Raw genomic sequence first — 25,958 nt, 5'->3', positions numbered from 1 at the left:
CCTTCCTCCTTCTAGAAGGAAAACCATCATCTTGGTGCAGTAATGCCCAGTGCTACCTGGGGGACCCCTCCCTGTGACTTCCAGAATCTCAGTGACAAAGCCAAAGGCTACAGAAAGCTCTCTACGTGCTGTTACTGTGGGACCAGCGAGGGAACTGAATTGCAGGTCTGGGTGACCTGGACACGATGGACAGAGGATGGTGGCACATGACTGAGGGCCCAGAGGGAAGCACCAGGTGGGAGGGAGGCAGGAGCTCAGATAGTCCCTCTATGAGCAACAAACTTGGGGCTGTCCAGGCTGCAGACATGTTCCCTGAGCCAAGTTCCCCCAGCTCTCCCAAGGGTGGGGGAAGAAATCTTTGGTGAGGGCTTTGTGCACACCAGGCACTTGGTACAAAGTGGGGAGTAAAGAAACTAATACTTTGTCCCCATCACACCAACATCAAACAGGTGTGAGCCCTGTGGTGTCTTGGATGAGATGGAAACATTTCTATAGGAAGGTCAGGTAGAAGGTGAATTCTCACGTGGACTGTCCAGCTGTGCTGAATCCTCTGGCCCACACCTGGCACCACGGGTGGTCGCGCTGTGTTCTCTGCATCACAGGGAAGAAGCGGGGGGATGTTCCTCATCATCCAGTTGCCAATCGGTCCCCGTCAGGGTCTGTCCCTGCAACCTGAAGCAGATGCTCCCACCGTGAGGGACTGGTGCCAAATAGCGATTCAATATCTCATCTGAGAAGTTCCAAAGATTTGATAATACCTGTACCACCATGTTGAATTCCACCCCCTCCCCCAAGTTCACAACATTCTTCATAGATTTGGGAATTGTCTAAGACATATGATATTATTTGGTTAAGTATCTTATATGTCACTTCCCCTATAGCTCTAAAGAAAAATGCCTGAGAAAGCTTGGCAGGTGGCGGGGAGGGGCAGGGAGAGGGAGAGGGTTGCCCAGAGGAAACAGAGGGAAAAGGAGGAAGAAGAGGCATAGGATGGAGACTTGTGTGGGCAGGGCTGGACCCCCAGATCCACCCCAAATGCTCTCTGTGAGCAGCATCACTGCTTGTGGGAGTCCGGAGGGACAACATCAGAGGGAGAAAGTGAGAAAAGCTGAACAACGGGAGAAGAGGAATCTGAAATGATACCAACCCCTGGTGTAATCAGTTTGGAAAGGCAAGAGAAGAACGGCAATCCCAGGTGCTCCCCTATGTCGTCCCCCCGACACGCACACTGTCCCGCTGCATCCTGGGGCACTGGATGCCTTAGACCACTGAGACAGAACATATTTTTATTTTTTTAAAGATTTTATTTATTTACTTTTAGAGAGGAGAAGGGAGGGAGAAAGAGAGGGGAACATCAATGTCTGGTTGCCTCTTGTGCACCCCCTACTGGGGACCTGGCCTGCAACCCAGGCACAGGCCTTGACTGGGAATCCAACTGGCAACCCTCTGGTTTTCAGGCCTGCACTCTCCCATGACAGACACCCGGTGTGTGAGTGTGTCTGTGTGTGCTGAGTGGACACAATTAGTTTTGTTGTGGAAATGAGCCACATGTCTACTTACCGTCTTCTGAGGAAAAGACCCCTGAACGGAATGAAAGACATCAGATCTCAGGGCATTTACATCTTATTTTTTTATTATTATTTCATTATATTCAGTAGAAATTGATTATTTAAACATTATTTATTGATTTATTTTAGAGAAGAGAAGGAAGAGAGAAAGAGAGGAAGAGAAACATGGATGTGTGGTTGCCTCTTGCACTCCCCCTACTAGGGACCTGGCCCACAACCCAGGCACTTGCCCTGACAGGGAATCGATCCAGGGACCTCCCAGTTCATGGCACTCACTCCAGTGAGCCACCCCAGCCAAGGGAAATTTTATTATTATCTTTATTACATTCAGTGGAAATCATAGTGTTTCCAAGAAAAAGGAGTTCCCAGGAGCATGAAACTGGCTTTAGACATTTGCAAACAGGAAGAATTTTATGCTTAAGCTTTCAGAAGGCTTTGGAATTATATTTCAAAATGTTCAGTTTTAAAATAATCTGGTTCATTGATAAATCGAGTGATGGTAAGATTTAAAAACTTTGCGGAACCTCAACCATTCACTGATGTCTGGCACCGCATTTTATAGAGGAGGCATTGGGGTTCCCTCACTCTGTGACAGTGATAATAATCACTGATCAACAACTGTCACCTGGGAGTCTTGCATTCCAAACCAATGGTCTTCCCAGGAATTGTCAGTAATCTTCTGAGTGCAATTAACAATAATCTACAGAACAAATGGCACACTCTGCAGAATGAGTAGTAAAAAAATTTTCACATTCTGAGCAAAACACAAACTAACCGAGGTAGCAATTGGACAGACAACTGAACACAAACTAGAACACACATTCGCATTTGGATTGGAGCTCTTTTTAGGCAACTGCCTTTGGCAGTGGTTGTGCCTCATCTCTGCTTTCCCATGTACTTTATGACACTCCCTCCTCTGACCACTCATGTCCACATTCCAGCCCTGTCTCTAGGCTGTACAACTCATTGGTGTAGGACTCCCCACCTCTCTCCACCACCAGGCCCTCCATCAAGTCTATCAGCTCCTTTACTTGCTCATCAGTATCACTCCCTTTTGGCTCCCTTATCAAAGGCATATGGTTGCCCCCCACACACAGACACCAGCCTGCCTAGGGCTTTATGTCCTGAGTGGTGGATGTACTCCATCCAGGAGCCTCCCTCAAGGTCCTCCTTGTGACTGAAGAGGACAATGTGTGTCTCATGGCACCCTCTCCAAAGACCCCTTCACCCTCCATGCAGCCTGCTGGTCCCGGGCGGTAAAGGGGCGCAGCTGCATCACTAGGAGGAGCACGTGGGGGCCTGGGGCCGAGAGCAGGCAGCACTTCTGCACCTCTCTGTGCAGGGGATCGGAGCAGTCCTTCCCTGAACACAGGTCCGCTGTGCCCATGACGACCAGTGCTCTCTCCCCAGCATCCTGCCCTCTCCCTGCAGGTCTGAGTAAAGGTCTGGGAGGGCAGTTAGCGCTCAAACACTTGCTCCTCCAGGGTGCTGCCCCCTGTGCCACTTCTGCCCATCCCTGTCTGCCCACCAGCACAATTCTCAGCTCCAATCTTCTGCTGTGTTGGCTCTTCATGTGTGGTCCTGCTGAGAGCCAGTTTACTGAGTTATTACTGTGCTGGTCATGTTAATGGGATAGTTTTAGTGATAAGGAGTTATTCTCACATATGCAAAAGATGCTCTCATAATATATTGCATTTACAACAGAGAGGCTAACTCTATTATCAAATAAAATGAATTAGTTATTTTTAATAATTATTTTATTGTAGTTCAATTACAGTTGTCTTCATTTTCCCCCAAGTACACCCCCACTCACCCCAGCTTCCATCCTCCCCACACCCCCCGGTGGTTTTTATATATCTGGATTTCTGTAGGACTCCAGCATATTGCCATGTTGGATCCTGAAAAAACCTACTTGGGGTGGGGACGAGATGGATTTAGAAACAGATTCGTCATGCAAAACTCTGCCTGAATCTCCATTCTGGCCCTCTGAAAGATCAGTGTCCTGAGGATCAGCGACATGGAGCCAAACTGTGGGTCCTACCTCCGGGGGGGCTAACTACCCCAACTCTGCTCCAAGGCCAGGGAGGGGGCTCCACCAATGAGATGACTGGACCGGGGAAATGAGGGACAAGCAGTGCAAAACGATTCTCCACAATGATTAAACAGCTGGTAGCTTACATTCTGCTTAGAGAGGACAGGATGATTTCTGTAGAACATGGGCACAGGAGGTGGTGAGACAGGTCTGTGCACCTGAAGTCGCTTTCTCACCCGACTGACTGCGTTCGTGGGTTCCATTGCGGCTCCCGAGGGACAGGGAGACCAGACACCACTGGAGCAGCGACAGCAGCCTGTTACCTTCCAGTGCTGAATCCAGAAAGACCCTCGCAGTCCCGGAGCACGCTCACAGCCGTGCTTCCTTTCTTCACACGCAGCTGACAAGATACGTGGAGAGGTACTCTCTGTGTGTTACAGAGAAATCAAGTCACTTGCCTCAAGTCACGCAGTGAGTCTCTTGTTTCAATCTGGCAGCATATCTGAAGCAACGAGGCACAGAAAATGCAGGCCACACGTTAACACCCAAGGTCTTCCTGGTGAGAGCTGTTTATTGGCTTCATGCTAAGGACCCTCTCTTTGCCAGCGATGTGTAAACTAAATTGTATACAGTTTGCAGTTCCTGTAAAGTGGCTTCACTTATGCCAAAGGCCTTTACTCTAAATCGTTTCCCTGAAAGTAGGATGAATTTGTTCTAAAACTGTTTAGAGCATAACTGGGAACCAGCAGTCAATACTGCAGAACTTTTGTGCACGTGTGGGCTCACCTGATTTCCTGAGCAGGGGCGTCACTGGGGAGCCATCCCGGGGCAGCGCGGGAAGGAGCCCAGGGCACTGCAGGGGGCAGTCTGACTGCGATGCAGCCATGGCAGACCCCGCTCCTCCTCGAAAGCTCAAGTTTGAGTGGACGCCCAGTGGGAAGGGGAGGGGCTTCATAATCTCAGGGACCAGTTTGAAGATGTCAGTCTCCCCCAGGAAGGACACTTGACCTGCATGAGCCTCCTTCCTCGGCAGAAGCCAATGGCCAGACACGGCTGAGAGCGGGTGGCACCCCCAGCAGCTGGAGGAGAAGGTCCTTTTGTTTCATATCATTCCTCTGGGTTTGGAGACACAAACATTACCTTCCTTGCTTCGTCCTTGGGCCACCAGAAGAGAAGTCCCAGCAGACTTTGAAAGATCTTCCTGATAGCCCTGGCTGGTGTGGCTCAATTGGTTGGAGCATCATCCAGTAAATCAAAAGGTCCCAGGTCACCACGGTCACTGGTTTGATTCTCAGTCGGGGTCAGGGCACGTGCCTAGGTGGCAGGTTCAGTCCCGGTTGGGGCCTGCACAAGAGGCAACTGATGTTTCTCTCCCCCTCTCTCCCTCACTTCCCCTGTCTCTAAACAGGTGAGGATGAAAATGAATAACTAAGTCACAACTAAACAAAGATCTCCTGGACGAAATTTCTTCTCAGCCAAATCTCTCTACTCCTGTACTTTCTGAACACTGGCCCGTGACCATTACAGGGAGCATTTCTCTGTGTCTTAGCTCTTCTAGTGAGTGAGGTGACTGCAGTCTTGGGTGAAGGCTAAGACAGAAGTGAGGAGGAAGGGAGGAAGGAACGCCATGGCCGGGTGACGGGGAAGGGTTTACATGCCCCTATGGTGTTTACCAGTCATTGTATCTCGTGGTTCAAAGCTGTGCTGGAAAATGGGTCAAGGCCTCCGTCCCCAATGAAAAATACACCACAAATTTCTTGGGAATACACCTTAAGATGCATTTGACAATGGTTTTATGTAGAAGGTTTATTTATAAACCAGTAATGTTGAACAGAATACTGTGTGATGACAGAATTTTGAATACCTGCTTTGTCCAGCATAGTAGCCAGCCACTAGCCAGACGTCACTCCTGGGCCCTTGAAATGTGGCTGGTGTGATGGAGACAATACATTTCAGATTTTATTTGACTTTAATTCTCATCATTCAATGGCTTCATGTGGCTAGTGGCTGCCATATTGGACAGTGAAGTTATCAGGTATATGATTTTTAATAAGATGGCACAAAACATCGTGTCTGTTTAAGGAGAGTGTGCACAGGCTAAAACAAACATGAGAAAATGCAGAGGAAAAGGAAAAGACTGACTTAACACTGAAAAATCCTAGCCCCTGGGACGGGGAGATTTTCACTGGTGGGTTGACACGGCAGTGGCCTCCTTTGGGCCCGAGCAGACTTTTGCCCTGTGAAGCAGTTTTCACCACACCATTGTATTTCTGAATCACTAAAAATTCAGAGGACGTTTGAGCTAAGGTAGCCCTCAGTGTTCCAACTCCCAGGATTTTAACATCTGTCACAGACAACTTTACCCAGAACACACTGTCTGAATGGAAAATCCGCTCTAGCAAACGTGCCCGCGCAGACTATAAAAACCAGCGCGTCGCCTGTGAGCCTGGGACACAGGACAGAGCAGGGTCTGCGTCCCCGTCTCTGCTGCTTCCTGACAGCATCCTGTCTGTGCCCCTTTCCTGGGGTCCTCCTCGGTGACCTTCCTCTCCACCTCCGCCCCCACCCCCACCACCCCCTTGGTGCAGGGAAACCGAACAACTGCGACTGTGGCCACAGTGAGCTGCAGAGGGCCTGGGCCGTGCACTTGGAGGTGGTTTTTGCCTCTCATTCTCTCAGGGTTCAGCTGTGTCTTAAAAAGAGCTGGGTTTGGGTGTTCTGGCCAAGGCTGAGGAAGAAGGGTTTCTGGTTCAGCCTGTGACAGGAAACCATGAGACCAGGGGCTGCTGTGGAGGCAACTCTGTCCCCTGAGGGGGCAGGGACCGTCTCATCTGGTGTGATCTGAAGGGACCCAAAGCCCCTCTGCCCAAACAGGCCCCTGCAGCCTGTTGCCGCTGAGATGCCATTCCCCTCTTGGGAGTGAAGGTTTTCCGCCAAGACAGCGGGGGGACGAGGAACACACCCACAGGAAGACGGAGAAGGAGGGCAGCGGGGTCAAACACACACCTGAGCAGTTCGAGTGAACAGTTAGACACTCAGGTCCTCAAACACCAGGTACTGGCTGGAAGGCTCCTCTGGTGGAACCATGGCCCCTGCTGTCGGATGGGCAGCATCTTGTAAAAGACACAAGCTCCAGCCCTGGCCGGTGTGGCTCTTGGGGTTGGAGTGTCGTCCTGCAGCAGAAGGGTTGTGGGTTCGAGCCGGGTGAGGGCACATGCCAAGGTTATGATCCCCACATGCAGGACTGATCTGATCAATGCTTCTCTCTCACTCCATATTTCTCTCCCTCCCTTCCTCCACCTTCTTCTCTCTCTGGAAGCAATGAAGGAGTGTCCTTGGGTGAGGATAATAAAAATAAATTAATTAAAATAATAAAAAAGAGACACAATCTGCAGGTCTTACTTGCTACCAGTTACCAATTCCCAGGCTTGAAAAATCATCTGTTGAAAGTGCAGATTGATCAGTTGCTGTCTTGCTAACTTGACCCTTCCTCCCACCCCCAGACCCTCCCTGCTGTGAGAACCACTGGTCTGGTGCACATCCAGTCTGCCAAGTAGCTGCGGTTACGGGTTTCCATGACTTGGGACCATTGCCGGGCCGAAGCCCCAGGTCTCCTGGCTGACTGGGGTGCTGATGGCTGACAGCTCACCACCGACCCCTCCTCTCAACGGTAGGCTGAGAGTGACAGTAGTCCCTCAGGAGTACTCTCAGCTGAGGAGAGTCGCCTCTCCCTGGTCACCTTTCACTCCCAGGGCAGCTCAGGGTTATGACCACTCTTAGGACTGACCAAGGCCTGACCTCTGGCCCCACATGGGAAGAGCAGAGCTTCGGCTCCTGTGAATGTGGCTAAAGCCCTTTGTGAGTCCTCACAGCCCGGGTCTCCTCCTGTCCGACCCTGCTTCCTTCACTGTCCTCCCACGACTTTGGGTCCCAGCCGCATGCTCAGACGGATTTCACGCACATACACCTTCATCTTGGGACCATCACACCCACAGCATGCAGAGTCTCCTCTTCCTCCCTGGGCTCAGCAGGGGGCCCAGGGGGAACCAGGGAGCAGGGGCCCAGGCTCAGCATCATGCTCAGTAGACCTTGAGGGAATTTCTTAGTGCTATTGTAGGCGATTGTTTTAGTCTTTCTGGAAGCTGGCTATACTTATGGACGCACTTACACCTGTGTTTTAGAACCCCCTTTCCTCTCTAGCATACAAGAAAAACATCATAGGGTTTTTTAAATAATCACCATTGAATTAGAGCCCTCAGTACATGGAGAAAGAACTTTCTGACTTGTTTACGACAGAGTTTTCCTCTCCACGTGCTTTTGTTTCTGTTTCTGTGCTGGTGCGTTTCCTCCTTTTTTTTTTTCTGTTTTAAGTTTTTCTGAAATATAATTTACATGGAGGAAAGGAGGTATTTAACTTTGCAGCTCTCAGAATTGTCACACAGCTGAGAATCAGCATGCAGAGGAAGGAACAGAGCACCATTAGCATCCTGGCATCACCCCGGCCCTCCCGGGTCACCTCAGGCTAGACTTCTAGCAGAATAGATTCATCCTGGCTGTCCTTGTCCTTCACGTAAATGGACTCATGCACTATGTATTCTTTTGAATCTGGCTTTTTGGGGTTTATTGTGTTTCTAGTTGTGTCCATATGATAATATGTAGCAATAAACTGGGCATTCTCACTGCTATATACTGTCCATATGTGACTATAACCCAGGTTTTACACATAATTTAGGATATGGACCTATAATGTATATCATTACCCTAATGACTTGGGCTATATTATTTTCATTTTCATTTTAAAATATTTTCAGCTACTTTATCTTCTGGCCTTGTTGAGGTATAGTTGACAAATAACAACTGTGTATATTGATGTACACAGTGGAATTCTACTCAGCCATAAAAACACCAGACACCATGGAGGAACCTAAGCAGTATCATGCTAAGTGAAATGAGTCAGACAGAGAAAGACAAATACCATATCATTTTACTCCTATGTTGAATCTAAGGAGCAAAATAAATGGACAAAATGCAAACAGACTCACAGGAACAGAGAACACACTGAGGTCTGCCAGCAGGGAGGAGGGCTGGGAGTTGGGTGAGGAAGGGGAGGGATGGAGAAGCACAGGCTGGTGGTCACAGAGCAGCCACGGGGGTGTCAAGTGCGGCCCAGAGAACAGACTCAGGAACACGTAGTAACTGCGCACGGGCCCGCTGGGGGCTTGAAGCAGGACGGTAAGTACTTTAGTATCTGAACACGGAAGAGGCACAGTGAAAACCCGGTGTGTAGGAGGTTTACGTGCAGTGCAGTAAGTGTGCTCACACAGGCACCACCAGAGACCCGTGAGTAATGCGTTCCGTTCTTTCCAGAAGTTCCAGAGGGAAAGGATGGGACGAAGCATTCAAGTAACTGAAGGGGGGGTTGCCAAAACCTGACACGCGGAGGAAAGACACTGTGATAACATGAGGAGGAAACGCTGAGAAGGGACTGTGTTTGGCCTGTGTCAGCTAAAGGGGGCAGGAGGATGGGAAAGTTAGAAAAAAAAACAACCATGACACAGCCCAGGGGCATAGGCCCGCTGAGAGTGGGATTTGACCCCACGGTCACACTCACGCTCCCTCACGCCTGACCGCCACATGGACTGGGCTGCAGGGTAACTACAGTAAAGTAAAGCTGAGAGAAGTCTGAGGGACAAACTCTATTTAAGAAGGCGTCCCTTAAGAAGTACAGATTGACCGTCACAGAATAATCAGGGCTGTAAGTTGCAGCCCAGGGAATGTAGTCAATGATATTGTAGTAACTATGGGTGGGGCCTGCTGGGTGCCAGCTTTATCAGGGGACCGCTTATCACTCACTTTGTCCAGTACGTCAGTGCCTCACCGCTGTGCTGCTCGCCTGCAGCAAATATAATGTTGGATGCAAACTGTCATTTAAATAAATCAAGAAAGAAAGTTTCAAAGCTCAACGAAAGTGGGTCCTCACGGATACCGAGACACAGGTGAGACAACACACTGCAGGCCCAGTCTCTTCCACTCCTCTTCCCTGTCACGTCCAGCTTTCAGCATCACAAGGCACGCTAACGGGCAGGAAAAGACACAGTCCGAAAACAAGAAGCCAGCATTAGGGCCGCTCAGCTATGACACAGATTGGAATTGTCAGACACAGAATGCGTGTGAGTGTGCGCATGCACATATGTGTGTGCAGAAAGATGCATGTATTATAAAGAACACTTATTTATGACAGTGAGTGTGCTCGCATGGTTCATCGTAAGCAGCTGGCTCGTGTGATCCTGGAGTGAACGTCCTGAGATCTGCAGTCAGCAAGCCGGAGACCCAGGAGACGGCGCTGTAGCTCCCACCTGAAGACATCCGGCTCAAGACTCAGAGAGTCGATGTTCCAGTTCAAGTCCAAGGCCTTGTTCTGAGAGAAAACATTCAAAGGAAGGATGAGTCAGGGGAAGAAAAGGGACAAGGACTTTCTGTCACAATAGGGAAGGCATAGAGAGCTGTGTGAATCCCCCGTTCTCAAAAGAGAAGTCAGTAAAAAGCCATTCCCCTAGCATACAGTTTTTGGAAGGGCCTGCTGCCTTTTTTAAGTCTCTGAGTTCTGCTTAAGCTGGTTCCGAATGAAAGTAATAATGTTCTCCTGCCCTTGTATTTCCTGTTCACATCACTGAGGCTGCAGACCAAACGCACACGGTACTGCACGCATCCGACTCAGGCAGGCCTGGCCCCGGGCGCTCCGCCCCCTTCTTGTTCCCCCTCACAGCACACAGCGGCTCCTTCCAGCGCAGCTCTGCAGCTCAGCGAGCGTTCCGTCACATTTTCCTGAAAATATAAGCAATGTCCCTATTTCGTTCAAATGCCAGTGAGGCTCCCTTAAATTCCTCCGACCATGCTCCCCAGAAGCCTACAGAGTCGGCCCCAAACGGAGAAAGGGACAACTCGCCAGAGCACTTGGTCCCACAGGTCAGGAGTCCAGGCTCTTCCTCTGGTCCGGCGGCCAGCGGAGTGGTAAGTCCAAACGTGTGGTGAGTGTGTCTGTGTGTGTTGTGATTGTGCTTGTACGTTGTGTACATGTTGTATTTGTGAGTCTGTGGTGTGGTTCTGCATGTGTTATGTTTGAGGGCTCAGAGGTGGGTGGCCAGGTGCTGTGTTTGTTTGAGGGTGTAGGTGTGAATGTTGTGTGTGTTTGTGTGTGTTATGTCTGCATATGAGTTGTGCATGGATGTTTGTGTATGTGTGCTGTGTTTGTGAGTGTATGTGTGTGTTGTGCATGAGTGTATATGTGTGGACATTGTGGATATTTGTGTGTGTGCTGTGTTTGTGAGTGTATGTGTGTGTTGTGCATGAGTGTATATGTCTGGACATTGTGCATTGTGTTTGTGTGTTGCATTTGTGCGTGTGCATGTGTGGTGTGAATGTGTGTGTTTGTGTGTCGCATGTTTGTGAGTAGATGGGTTTTCCATGGAGAGGGCATTGTGGGAGTGGCCTGTGTTGTGTTTATGAGAGTGTGTTGCTTTGGGGGGTTGTGTGTGTGTCGAGTCTGTGTGTGTCTTTGAGGAACGTTACAAGGGGCTGCGACTAAGAGGAGAAGAGGATTCTGTGCATTTCGTGTCCTGCCTCAAACCCCGGTTAGTCTAGTCGAGGGGAAGAGGCTTCCGTGAGGTCCACTTTCTTCCTGAGGAGCAGCAGGGTGACCCACCTGCTCCGTGTTCTCCGAGGGAGACAAAGTGGCTGGGGGTGAGGGTGCCAGGCACCGTTCAGGGCAGGGTCTGTGGAGGCTCCGAGAGACAGGTGTCCCCACACTCGGGGCCTTCACCTGGAGACACACCCTGACTGTGAGTGTCTCCCAGTGTCCCACGTGTCCCGGCAGACAAGTCCTGGGCTGCGTACTTCCTGTCCCCAGCCCACAGGGGAGAGGGAGCAGATGCAGTGGGATGGGATGCTGAGACAGGGAACCGTGTGGGTCTGTGAGGCGGTGTGGGAGGTGGCAGGTGCACTGCTCTTGCCCCAGAAGGGTGACGACAGGTCCTGGCAGGTGACAGGGCCCTCTCTGAAAGACTGGAACATGCTCTAGAAAATGTCGTGAAGTGGGTTGGGATGCTATAGGGACCACAGGGACATCTAGCTGAAGCCCAGATTTCACACTACGGGGACTCTGAGGCCCAGACAGTGTGACCACGCTAACAGATGGCCATGAAGTTGGGCACTGAGGTCCCCTGGCTCCCAGCAGGAGTGTCCGCACACCATCAAGTTCCTGTGCCAGGGAAATGGACCTCCTCACCACAGCACCTGTCTACCCACCTCTGAGCCCTCGGCCACCCTCTCAGCCAGGCTGTCCTCAGGGATCATCCAGGCACCAGGACCTGTCCCCAGCCTGCCCCGCACCACAGCTTCCTGCTCACAGTCCCAGTCTGGCCGCTCATCTTCCCACCACTCCTGGAACAGACCATCAGACCTGCTTCTGCATCTCTGCTCTTTCCCTCCTCACAGGGAGTCCCAGGACCCTGTGTCCACCCCAACGCCATTGTGCCTTAGGCCACAGGCCGATGGCTCCTTCTCCATGAAATCACCTAGACTCATGATGGGGACCAAGGAGCAAAGAGAGAGAAACAGGGTCCCTGAAGGAGGTAGAGAGTGTCTCAGACCTTCCTCCCCCTCCTCTCTCAGTCCAACCCCCAGAGCAATGCAAACACTTCCTTCTGGCAGGAGAAAGGCAAAGCCAGCTGCCTTGTGAGGCACAGTTGAAACTAAGACAGACCTGTTGTTTCTCCAGGTGGAGGATGAAGAATACGAGCTGATTCTCCCAGACAGCCCCGCAGGAGCACCATCCCAGCGTCCTACCTGAGACACGTCGGCAGGTACCACAGCTTTGCAGCATAGGTGGCCCTGACAGAGGAGTGCACGGGGATGTGGGTGTGCACGGGTGCACTTGAGGAGGCAGCGGAGTACAGCTAGCTGGGCTCCACCCTGCACAGAGCCCTTGGGTGGGGCCTTGCCTACCCCACCAGATAAGAGGGAAAGACCCCGAATAACACAGTGGGGGAGAGGGGCAACAGATGGCTCCAGCCACGCCCTTGGGAAGGTGAGTGTGACAAGACTACTCCCCGTGGCAGAGGCTCACAATCCAACTGAGCCCACGGGGACAAAGGGCTGATTCTAGTGGGGGGTGCTGAGGGTCAGCAGGCCCACCCAGCACCACTGAAGGAGTGAGTGAAGGGCTGCCTCAGGGCTGGGCTGGCCCTTCTCCAGGGCTCTCCCCCCAAAGCTTTTATGTTGGGGTCAGGGGCTTGAGAGTCATCATCTAACCGGGGGAGACAGAATTAGGGAGTGCTGGCAATGTGTCCATGTTCCTGGCCAGAAGAATTTATCTGTGATTCATTGTGCATTTGACACTACTGATTTATTTACTGTATGAACTGCAATGGCCCGAGTCATTGGGAGAAAGCCCTATTAATACACTGCATGGGAAAATTACTGATACAAGAATTGTCACTTGATTGAGCCGTTCTCATGGCAATCGAGGTTCAATATTACTTTTAGAGTCCTCTCTGCAGCCTGAGTGCTCAGCATAGACTAGCTCCTACCTGCCCAGGTGGGAGTTCCTGTCTTGGTCCGGCTCTAGACCAGTGGGGACGGCAGGGATGAGCACTCTGCATTCCCTGCTTCTTTGACAACTCCCACCACACCCCTGATTCACTCACATTGCTCTCAAAGCCACATGAGGGAAGCTGGAGGAACCAGCATCCTCAGGCAGAGTTGGTTGCTGGGTCCACCAGCCGAGGACACCAGGCATTCCTTAGGTGTCTGGGCTCTGTCACTGAGACACACCAATGTCTTCACTATGGAGCAGACGTGGGGACCAGAGGGTCACTGGACACCTGTCTGTTGCTCCGGGGATGAGGTGAAAGGCCGGGGGAAGGAATTCTCCTCCCAGCCTCAGACCCCAGTCACTTCTGAAACCCTCACATCAGGTTTTCAATATCAGGCTGGCATGTCCATGTCTCCTCTTTGCCCGTGTCCTGTATGCAGCTGGGCGGCAACATCCAGCCCAGATGTCCAGGATGGAGCCCAGGAATGCGCCCTCAGGGAGCCTCTGTGCAGTGGAGCCCGGGGTCCGGCTGAAAGGTGCCACCCTCCCCACAGTCAATGTGGAAAAGTGGAGGGAAGTGGTGGGGCCAGGCACTCGGGGACAAGACACAGACACAGAGGCCACACCTCTGCCCTCATCATCAGGGACACCCAGGAAAGCCCAGGGTCCCTCATTCATCCTGGGCTGATTCTATCTGGGGGAGAAGACGTGACCCTGAGATGTTTTAAACCTAAACACAAAAATGTGGTATTCTGCCACATTATCCAGCAACTGCATTCTGGGTATGTGCCCCATAGAACCCAGACAGGAACTTGGACCAGCATTGGTCCACTAAGGTGAGCAGCAGCGTCGTCCACAGTAGGAAAAAGTGGAAACAGCTCGTGCCCATGTGTGAGAGTAAACATAGTGTGGTCCATCCGTGCCATGTGATAGCATCCGGCCTTGCACGAACAGGGAATTCTGACCAGGCTGCAGGGTGGGTGAGCCTTGACACCACTGTGTTGCTGAGGGAAGGGAACCCGACACAGAAGGTCAAAGTGCAGGGACCCAGGTCTCTGAGGCCCCTAGGAGAGCAGAAGAGCACAGGTCACAGAGACAGGCTGCCAGAGGCTGGCAGTGAGCCGGGGCTCAGGGGAAGGAGGGAGGAATGAGGAATTGCCATTTCATGGCGACAGAGTTTCAGTTGGGGTGACAAAAAATTCAAGAGATGCATAAGAGTGACGATCACACTGCAACGTGAAGGTGTGCAGTGTGCCACTGAATTGCACACCAAAACCCAGTAACAACAGGAATTTCAATGTTGTGTGTATTTTCCACCATAAAACAATGTTTTTAAAAAGGGACATGGGTCCAGAGCAGGTCTCCTGTACAGATGTCACTCCTATCTCTCTTCCCATTAGAATCAGCCCCTGGGGTCATGAGCATCCAGGCATGAAGACTTTGAGGAGGATAAATGGGGTTCATGGGCTATAACTCTCCCCCCCCCCCCCGCTTTTTCTCAATGCTTCTAGATCTGCAGGAGAAGGAAAAGACACCGAAGAGGTCGAGGCTCCTGCTGGTGGGGAAAAGTGGAAGTGGGAAAAGCACCACAGGAAACAGCATCCTGGGCAGGGAAGCCTTCGAATCCAAGCTCAGCGCCAGACCCGTGACCATGACCTTCCAGCATGACTGCGAGACTGGGCCGGGAAGGAGCTTGAGGTGACACCCCCAATATTCTGTCCTCTCAGGTTTCACGAGAAGGGGCAGCTCAGGGCACCTGGGCAGCCGTCGCCTGCTGCACCCCAGGCCCACATGCAGTGCTGCTGGTGACACAGCTGGGCCGCTTCACAAAGGAGGACCAGGAGGTGGTCAGGGGCCTCCAGCAGGTCTTTTGGGTGGGCATCCTGGCCTGAATTGTCCTGATGTTCACCTGGAAAGAGGACCTGGAGGGCGGCTCCCTGGAGGAGTATCTATGGGACAATGACGACCAGGAGCTCACAGACCTGGACGTGGTTTGCGCATGGCACCACTGTGGGTTCATCAACAGGGCAGATGGCACGGGGCAGGAGACCCAGCTGAGGGAGCTCATGGAGACCATCGAGGTGATCCTGTGGGAACATGAAGGCCATCCTTACAGCAAGGAGGCTTAACCGGTGCTGCCAGCCCCACGTCCTGCACACAGAAGGGCAGGAAGGGCCGAGGGTGGGTCCAGGGCCAGGGTCCCAGGAAGTAGCCACTGTGCAGTGCTGGCTGGAGGGGCTAGGCCAGATCCAGATCCAGGACACCTGAGAAAACCCATAGATCTCTCCTAAAGGGGCACGGTTGAACATGTGCCCAACTCCAGTGGGGACAGCCATTTCCTGGGAGCCTCACCAGCTCTGGCTCCACTTCACAGCCTATCACCTCCCTCTATTTCCCATGGCTCCTGAACCACGAGAGTCTCCAGGCCACAGTCTTCTGAGTCCCAGCTCCTATCCTGGTCCTTCATCTTGCTCTTGGAGCATGCGTGCACCCCCCCTGCTCCATAGCAGCCCATTGTCTCACAAGGACCGCACAGCATGATGTCATGGCATTTCTTGAAGTTCTTCTCTGTCCCCAAGTGAACCAAAGCTCCCTGAGGGCAGGGCCTCCTCACTCTTCTGTGTCACCCCCGCTGCATCCTGGTCACTGGAGTGACTCCTTACCAATGACAGCAAATCAGTGTGTGCCATTGACCAGGTGACTGTCCAGTCTTGGGCTGTGTCCTCACCCACAGAGGGGGCAGCATAATGACTCTAAGGCACCTGAGTGTGTGGTGGGCCAGAACAGACCCCTGGCTCTGCAGCAGGTGGGGAGGGGCAGCTGCTGGGTGGGGCAGGAGGAGTGAGTGAAAACAGGAACATGGCCTGAAGGTGGCCATTGAACCACAGCAAATGGGCCTTGTGGGGAGGGCTGGTGGGAATGATGAGCTAAGTGGGTCTTGGGAGTCCATGAAGCTGGGCCTCCTCAGGATGGTGGCTCGAGACATGCCCATAGGACATGAGGCCCCAGGAAGTGCCAAAGGGTTTGGGCAGAGGAGGAGCTTTCCCTGAAGCAGACTGAATGAAGCAAAATGAATGAATACAATGTTTAAAAAAATTAAAAAGAAAAATTGAAGAAGTGCCCTGGCTGGTGAGGCTCAGTTAGTTGGAAAGTTGCACCTTACACCAAAATTTTCAGGGTTAGTTCCTGGTCAGGGCACCTGCCTAGATTGCTGGTTCCATTCCTGGTCAGGGAAGCAAGCAATTGGTGTTCCTGTCACATGGATGTTTCCCTCTATTTCACGTTCTCTCTTCTGTTCTCTGTCTGTAGAAAAATCAATAAAAGCATACCCTTGTAGGTGAGGATTTAAATATATAAATAAACAAACAAACAAGCAAAGAAATAGATTGAAGGACAGGTAAAGGGTTTATCAGACAAGAAAAGGCTAAACTGCACATCATGCCTCACCTGTTTTGCTCATCTGTCCCATGGACTCGACCTCCAAAATGTACAGAGCTATCCTTTCTCCCACCTTCAGGCTGACCCAGGACACTGGGACTGCTTTCCCTGTCTCAGCCCCTAACTGATCCTCTTCTCCTCAGTCCCCCTTCACCTCTAGCATTAGCCAGTTTGTGAAAATTAAAATTTCATGATCTTCTCCAAAACCTCTCCCCCAAACACCAAGACCACCCACAGGATAGCTGTGCTGAAGTCCTCTCTCTATTGGCTCTCCCAGTGCTCCCGGGGGTCCCCACGCAGCACAGACCTATGTCGGGGCTTTTGCACATGCACTCTCTACTCTGCCCTGTTCAGCTGTGAGCTTCATGACAACGGATTCTCACAGAAGCTTCCACTCTTGGTTTCCCTTATGAACTGGGACAAGCACAGTAGTGGACGGAGAGTTCTTCACAACACACATTGTTAAAGAAATAAATTGCTCAAATCTCCTTCTACTTGTTGATTGTCTCTGACCTTGATGTTCAGGCTACATCTGAGAAAAAGTTTATCCTTTCCTTATTCATCAAACTCACTATCACAGGACTATGGTATTTCATTGTAAATATTGCATCTCCTCACTGCCTATGCACACTTGGCAGTGGTCAGAGTCCTTTGAACAACTGGGAGTGGAGGGGACTTTGCCTGGGGCAGGCTGAAAATGCCAGTTGGGAAGGACAGGCTCCTCTGATAAGAGTCGTCAAATACACGCTTGAAACACTGTCAGGAAGGGAGACATTCCTCTTGAAAAAAGTCATATGTCTTCATGCCTTAAGTCTAGAGAGTAAAAAACCTCTTCTTGTAAATTGAGAAGAGAAATCCCTGAATTTTGCCCATCAGCTTGGGTCACAAGACATGTGTGTCAGAGCCCTGCTTCTGACCCTTCCCAGTGTTACCCTCCCACCAGCTACCCTCACAGCCAATTCTGCCCACTCATCCTGCTCTGCCCCAGAAAGCTTCAGGTTTCTTTACAGTGTCTGTTAAATGGTGAAAGGAATCATTTATTTGTAGAAATGCCCTGTGAGCAGCAAACTTGGACAAGGTGCAAATTTGCTGGGCTCAGACTTGAGGACACATCACAGCTTGAAATGAGTCAGCAGAGACAGGAAACAGAAAGCAAGGAGAAATCTGTGCTGAGAGCCACTTCGTCCCAGGTTTAACTCCAATCCCATGCGAGGGGACTCTGATGGTCCACATTCCCATATTTCCATGCCCCTCCCCCCAACACACACGTGATCACCCATGTTCCTCTACCTGGGAAACCTGGGTCCTGCTCTGGTCTCTGACTTTGGAGCAGTGCTAAGTGAGGACACTGAGGACCAAGAGCAGGAGAGAGCCTGTGAGGGGAGGAGCTGTCTCCACTGGCTGAGTCGAGGGGCCTGTGCCCAGGAAGGCTCTCATAGTGGGTTTCTGGCCAGGTCATCAGTCAAGGGCATGGGAGAGGCAACCACTCACTGATGTTCCTCTCCCTTTCTCCCTCCCTTTTCCTCTAAAAATGAATAAACACAATGTTTTTTAAAAATTAAAAAGAAAAATTGAAGAAGTGCCCCAGCCCGTGCAGCTCAGTTAGTTAGAAGCTTGCACCTTACACCAAAGGTTTACAGGGTCAGTTCCTGGTCAGGACACCTGCCTAGATTGCCGTTTCCATTCCTGGTCAGGGAAGCAAGCAACTGGTGTTCCTGTCACATGCACGTTACCCTCTATCTCACATTCTCTCTCCTGTCCTCTGTCTCTACAAAAATCGATAAAAACACACCCTTGGGTGAGGACTTAAATATATAAACAAACAAAATCACAAATAAACAAATAGATTGATGTACAGGTAAACAGTTTACCAGTCAAGAAAAGGCTAAACCACACATCACTCCTCAGTTTTGCTCATCCATCTCATGGACTTGACCTCAAAAACGTACAGAAGTGTCTCTACTCCCACCCTCCGGCTCACCCAGGACACTGGGACTGCTTTCCCTGTCACAGCCCCTCACTGATCCTCTTCTCCTCAGTCCCTCCTCACCTCTACAATCAGACAGTTTGTTAAAACTAAAGTTTCATTGTTTTCTCCAAAGCCTCTCCCTGCAGCACCATCACCACCCACACAGTATAGCTCTCCCAAAGTCTCCTGGCTATTGGCTCTCCCAGCACTCCCGGGGGTTCCCATGGAGTAGAGATCTCTGTTGGGAGTTTTGCATCTGCTCTCTCTACTCTGCCCTGCTCAGTTGTGAGCTCTGTGCAATGGGCCCTCCAGAGGAGCGTCCAGTCTTGTCTTCCCTTAAGACCTGGGACATGGACATTACATGACACAGAGTTCTTCACAACACACATGTTGAAAAAGAAACAAATTGCTCAATGTTCCCTCTCCTTGTTGATTCCCTCTGACCTTGATGCTCTGCCTACATCTGAGAAAAAGGTGACCTCTCCTTATTCATCCATGCTCACTGTCACAGGAACATGGTGTTGCATTGTAAATATTTTGTCTCCTCACTGCCTACGCCTGTTTGGCAGTGGACAGAGCTGTTAGAAGAACTGGGAGTGGAGGGGACTTTGCCTGGGACAGGCTGAAAATGCCACTTGGGAATCCCGGGCAGGCTCCTCCAATAAAAGTCATCCAATACACACTTGAAACACAGTCAGAAAGACAGACACTCCTTTGAGAAAATAGTTGTATCTTCATGCCTCAAGGCTAGAGAGTAGAAAACCCCTTCTTGTAAAATGAGAAGGGAAATCCCTGAATTTTGCCCATCAGCTTTTGCCACAAGTCATGGCTGTCTCAGTCCTGCTTCTGACCCTTCCCAGCCTCCCCACCCACCAGTTGCCAGCAGAGCCAATTCTGTCTGCTCCTCCATCTATACCTCTGAAAGCTTCAGGTTAATTTATAGTATGTGTTAAGTGGTAAAAGGAATCATTTATTTGTACAAATTCTCTATGAGCAGCAAAAATCACGGCTTTACATTTCCACATACAGCACACACATTCCTCACTTTATAAAGGGAGTGATTCAGTCACAGAGAAAATGGGCAAACCTGCACTTAGGGTGACAGGTGCAACACACGTTTCTCAGTCCTCACCTGAGCAGGTAAGTGAAGATGCAAAAAGGACACAGAAGACTGAAGCAACCAGTTTCATGGCCTTGACCTCATGCACATGTGTAGACACTTCCTCAAATTCAGTCTGTAGTTTTCAAACAGATGGGGAACACTGACCAACACTGGTCTCAAGGAACGCTTTGAAACTGTGTAGTATTGGAATAACATAAACTGTATTTCCTGACCACAATGTAATTAAAATGTAAATAAATATAATATCATAAGTTTGGCCATTGATGGACAGAGTTTTATTTTCACTGTTTTATTTATGTTTATGCTATCATAGTTGTCCCAGTTTTGCCCTCCCCTCCAGTCCACACTCCCTCAGGCAATGCCTCGGTCAAATAACCTATGGATCAAATCATATCAAATAATCAAAACTGATAAATATTTAGAAGGAGACCACAATTGAATGTTGTATTTTAAAGCCCATGAGATGCAGCTAAAACAGTAATCACACAATTAACTTTAGCTTTCGGGGTAGTTTTTAGAAACGAGTACAGTGAATGTGCAGGACACAAGGTCAATGTACAAAAATGTACTGTGTTCCTACATTCCAACAATGATATCTCAGAAAAGTTTTTTAAAGATCTGATTCCTTTTGCAATTGCAGAAAAAGAATAAAATACCTAGGAATGAACATCACATAGGATGTAAAGAATGTATACATTGAAAACTCTAAGTCATTATTAACAGAAATTGAAGAAGACACAAAGAAATGAAAAATATTCCATGTTCATAGACTGGAAGAATCCACACAGTTAAAATGGCCTTATTAACCAAAGCAACACACAGATGAATGAAATCCCTATCAGAATCCCAATGACATTTTTTTAAAGATTTTATTTATTTATTTTTAGAGAGGGAAGGGAAAGAGAGAGAGATCAATGTACAGTTGCTGGGGGCCATGGCCTGCAACCTAGGCATGTACCCTGACTGGGAATGGAACCTGTGATGCCTCGTTCACAGTCCGCACTCAATCCACTGAGCTATGCCAGCCAGGGCCCAATGACATTTTAAAAAGAAATAACACAAATAAAATCACCAGATTTGCATGGAACCACACAAGATCCCAAATAGCCAAATCAATCCTAAGAAAAAGGAACAAAGCCAAAGGCATCAGACTCCTTGACTTCATATGATACTACAAAGTGTCAAAACAGTATAGGTATTGGCAGAAATATAGACACACCGGTCAATTGTACAGATTGAGGGCCCCAAAATAAACCCATGTATATGTGGGCAAATAATTTCCAACAAGAGAGCAAAAAACATAACATGGAGAAAAATCCTCTCAAGAAATTGCGCTGGGAGAAACGGAAAACCACATGCAAAAGGATGAAACTAGACTAGACTGCTATTTGTCATCCTTCACACAAATTAACTCAATATGGACCAAAAGACCACATATGAGGCCTTAAACAATAAACACATAGGAGAAAACACATGTGCCAACCTTATGGCCTTGGACTGCAGAGGTTTAATCAATTTGGCCTCTAAAACGAGGGAAGTAAAAGCAAAATGAAGGCATGGGACTATATCAAGCTAAAAAGATTCTGAGCCATAAAAGAAACCATCACCACAAAAAAAAAAAAAAAAAAGAAATCCAACAAATGGCAGATGTATTTGCAAACAACGCCTCTCACAAGGGGTTCATATCCAATAAAAGTATATATAGAACTAAAGAGTATATAGAACTCAACTACAAAAAGTAAATAATCCACCTTGGCTGGTGGGACTCAGTGGACTGAGTGCTGAGGCACCTGAAAACCAAAGGGTCACCAGTTCAATTACGTATCAGGGCACATACTGGGGTTGTGGGCCTGATCCCCAGTGTGGGGGACACATGAGAGGCATCCACACATTGATGTTTCTCTCCTCTTTCTCCCTCCTTTCCCCCTCTCTAAAAATAAATAAATAACATCTAAAAATCCAAACAAGCAATCCAATAAAAATAATGGTCACAGCAAGTTTTGGTCAAGATAGAGGCATAGGTAGACACTCTTCGCCTCCTTGTACAACCACAAGAAGGATCACAACTAACCTCAAAACAAAAGGCACCCAGAACTGCCAGAAAATCAAACTGTATGGAAGTCCAACAACTAAGGATTTAAGAAGCCATATTCATCCACATGGGTTGGAGGGGCAGAGTGTGGGAACCTGGCAGGAGAAGACATGGTGTGGTGGCAGTGATGTGGTGGCACCTGGTGAAATGGGATGTCCCGAGTTCACAGTGTGGTGGATAAAAATAGGGAGGGATACTTTGGGAGCGAGCCATCCCAGCTCCAGACCAAACTGCATAGCCCAGCCTTCCAGGACCCAGAATAAAGCCTCATAACTTCCACCTATAAAACCAGTGGGGATTGGGTGGTAGAAGAAACTGCTGGTCTCTCAAAAGAATCCATTGAAAGGGCCCCCACGGTCCTAGAATGTATGCAAATTCACCCACTCTGAACCACCACCATGACAACAACAGAAGGGCACCAGTTGCACACAGAAAGTGGGAGAAGTGAATGGAAATGGGGGGAGTGCCGAGCAACCCTCCAGCATGCTGACAATGGCATTGCCCCCTGTCCAACGCCTCCACCACATCCAGAGCCACAAGACAGTGAAACGTGTTGCCCCCGCTCCCCACCAACACTTAAGGCTCCATCCCATAAAACTTAACATGTGCACTAAGATAGGGAGTCAAAGCAGCTCTACATGATACACAGAAATAAACACAGGGAGGTGGCCAAATTGAGGGGACAAAGAAATATGGCCCAAATGAAAGAACAGAATAAAACCCAGAAAGAGAACTAACGAAACAGAGATAGCCAACCTATCAGATGCAGAGTTCAAGACACTGGCATTAAGATGCTCAGAGAACTCATTGAGAATGGAAAGTATAAGAGAAAGTATGAAGGCTGCACTAAGTGAAATAAAGACAAATGCATTGGGAACCAACACTGAAGGGAAGGAAGCTGGGGTTCAAATCAACGATTTGTAACAAATGGAAGAAATAAACATTCAACCAGAAGAGAATGAGGAAATAAGGATTCAAAAGATGAGGAGAGAATGAGAAGACTCTGGGACATCTCCAAAGGTGCCACCATCCAAATCATAGGGGTGCCAGAAGGAAAAGAGGAGGACCAAGACACTGAAAACTTATTTGGAAAAATAATGAGAGAAAATTTCCTGAATTTGGTGAAAGAAATAGACATACAAGTCCAGGAAGCTCAGAGAGTTCCTAAAAAGGTGGGCCCAAAGAGGACCACACCAAGATACATCATAATTAAAATGTGAAAGTTTAAAGATAAAGAGAGATCCTAAAAGCAGCAAGAGAAAATCAGACAGTTACCTACAAAGACTATCAGTGGATTTCTCAAAAGAAACTTTGCAGGCAAGAAGGGAGTGGTAAGAAGTATTGAAAGTGCTGAAAAGCAAGGACCTACAACTAAGATTATTCTACCCAGCAGTGCTATCATTTAGAATGGAAGGGCAGATAAAGTGCTTCTCAGACAAAATAAAGTTAGAGGAGTACATCATCACCAAGTGCTTACTATAGGAAATGTTTTAGGAACTTATCTAAGAAAAAGGTCAAACTATGAACATTAAAATGACAATAAAACTCACAACTATCAACAACTAAATCTAAAAATCAAAAACAAACTAAGCAAACAACTAGAATAGGAAGAGAATCATAAGTACAGACATCATTTGGAGAGTTATCAGTGAGGAGGGGGCAGGGTGGAAATAGGGAAAAGGTACAGGGATTAAGAAGCATAAATGGTTAGGTACAAAATAGACAGGGGGAGGTTAAGGATGGTATAGGAAATGGAGACACCAAAGAACTTATATGCATGACCCATGGACATGAACTAAGAGGGTGATTGCTGGAGGGATGGGGTATACCACATGGAGGGTGGCAAAGGGGGAAAAGTGGGACAACTGTACTAGCATAATTAACAAAATATACTTTAAAATTGTGCAGAGCACCTCACGGACACTTCTCCCAAGAAGAGATACAAAAGGGCAAGAGGTACATGAACAGACACTCATCCTCAGTAGCCATGAGAGAAATGCAACTCAAAACCACAGTGAGGTACCTCATCACACCCGTTAGATGGCTGTTATGAACAAGCCAAGTGATAACAAGTGTTGCAGGTTGTGGAAAATTAAGAATGGAACTGCTATGTGATCCAGCAATTCTTCTTGGTATCTACCAAAAACATCTGACAACATTTATTTGTAAAGATATGTGCACCCCAGTGTTCACTGAGGCTTTCTTCACGGTAGCCAAGACATGGAGACAACCTAGGTGCCCTCTGACGTCTGACTGGACAAGGACGATGTGGCCCATGTACTCAGTGGGACACACTCAGCCACAGGAAGGATGGAATACTGCCATTTGCAGCAATGTGAGTAGATCTTGTAAGAACCAAATGAAATGAATCAGATGCAAAAGGACAAAAATCATATTTCATTCATTCATTCAAAGGTGGGATATAGAAGATAAAGCAACAAATGAACCAACCAGAGAAACAAACAAAAACTCATAGACACAGACAACAGTATGGTGGTGACCAGGGGGAGGGGGCTTGGGAGGAAATAAAAGAGAGTAAAGGGTCAAATATACAGTGATGGGAGGAGACTGGACTTTGGGTGGGGAACACACAATTCAACATACAGATGCTGTGTTACAGAAATGCACATATGTATCTTATTAACCAATACCACCCCAATATATTTAACAAAATAAATATAAAAGAAATAAAATTACTGTCTTGAAAGAAATCTAGCTCCATATTGGAAAAACTGAATGAAAAATAATCAGCAAAATATATCTTTTTTTAAAGATTTTATTTAATTATTTTTTGAGAGGGAAGGGAGGGAGGGGGAGAGAGAGAGAGAGAGAGGGAGAGAGAGAGAGAGAAACATCAATGTGCAGTTGCTGGGGCTTATGGCCTGCAACCCAGGAATGTACCCTGGCTGGGAATCGAACCTGGGACACTTTGGTTCCCAGCCCGTACTCAATCCACTGAGCTACACCAGCCAGGAGCAAAATATATCTTACTCATTAAGGAAATGGTGGAAATAAGAGCAAGCTGTGAACTGGGGGGAAATGTTTGCACATCACACATCTCACAAAAACTCGTAAATACATTTGAGAAAGAGCTGGCAAGGAACAGAAGGTATAAAGAACTACCACGGACCACTAGTAAAAAGTCAAACAACCGAATTTAAAATGAAAAACGATAGGAATGAGCATTTTTGATGCATAACACACGGCCTGTAGTGAGAGCAGAGAGCAGACTGAGTTTCCCATGTGTCTCCACCACGGATGCTGTCAGCACAGCCAGACCCTGAGTCTGCCCCTCATGCCCTGCAGTCACCCTTGCCCACCGCACCCTACCCCTTTCTGCCCCCCACACATCCCCTTCCCTCCCTGCCCCAACCACTTCTGTGCTGTGTCTGGACATGCCTGGCATTCTTCCTTGATGTGAACATGGGAGGGGCTCAGATGCGGGCTCAGATCCCAAGCAGGAGATGATGATGGTTTTCTGCATCATGGCAATTTGATGATGCCAAATCCCATTTAGGAAGAACTTTAGAACATCAAGATGCTTTCTAACAGGAAGACAGAGCTGGAGAAGCACTGTTTAGGCACTCTGTTTTTCCATATTTGTTTATAACGGTAATAGAGTCTGCTCTTTCACAAGCATATGTTGGTAGTTCACCTCCCGGGAGTAATCAGACACTGGCCCTCTTATGGAGCCTGGAGAGACAGCAGACAGTGGCAGACCCCTGCAGATGGGGAGGGGGCAGTTTAGTGAGCCAGGGAACGAACTTACAAGGCTGGTTGTGGGTGGCCCCCAAGACAAATAGTTGCTGCACCTGCCAGGTCTGAAGAGTGTATATAGATCCCTTGGCTGGCCTGAGTGAGGGGCACCATCCAGATGGTCTCAACAACATGTGACTCTCTCAAGGCCGAGTTCCTGAGGCAGCTCCTGGGAAGGCCCAGGACAAGGTGAAGGATTAGGGGCAGGGGGAGCCTGAGTCCTGCTTCAGGTGAACAGGGAGTCACATCCTCCCCATGAACTCCCGAGAGTAACGGAACACAAAGGGATGTGGGCTCTGACCATGTCAGACAAAGGGACACCAGCCTTGGTGGAAGAAACAGGTCTCCTTTCACGTGAGACAGTGGGGGACACAGGGCAATGATTTCT

The 25,958-nt window shown here is 49.0% G+C and overlaps 2 protein-coding genes and 1 pseudogene across 2 annotated transcripts in view; 1 reads left to right on the top strand and 2 right to left on the bottom strand.

Annotated features, from left to right (window-relative positions):
- The window catches only part of LOC114507421 (GTPase IMAP family member 8), a 772,814-nt gene that overhangs the window by 458,462 nt on the left and 288,394 nt on the right, over positions 1-25,958 (bottom strand).
- LOC114507465 (GTPase IMAP family member 4-like) overlaps positions 1-25,958 on the bottom strand; it is a 658,105-nt gene that overhangs the window by 520,759 nt on the left and 111,388 nt on the right. The window lies entirely within an intron of this gene.
- Positions 1-25,958, top strand: part of LOC114507429 — a 359,625-nt pseudogene that overhangs the window by 244,567 nt on the left and 89,100 nt on the right.

The sequence above is a fragment of the Phyllostomus discolor genome, chromosome 10, assembly GCF_004126475.2.
Source record: "Phyllostomus discolor isolate MPI-MPIP mPhyDis1 chromosome 10, mPhyDis1.pri.v3, whole genome shotgun sequence".
Classification (NCBI taxonomy): Eukaryota; Metazoa; Chordata; class Mammalia; order Chiroptera; family Phyllostomidae; genus Phyllostomus; species Phyllostomus discolor.
The sequence above is the reverse complement of the archived record's forward strand: the minus strand, read 5'-3'. Positions and strand labels throughout refer to the sequence as shown.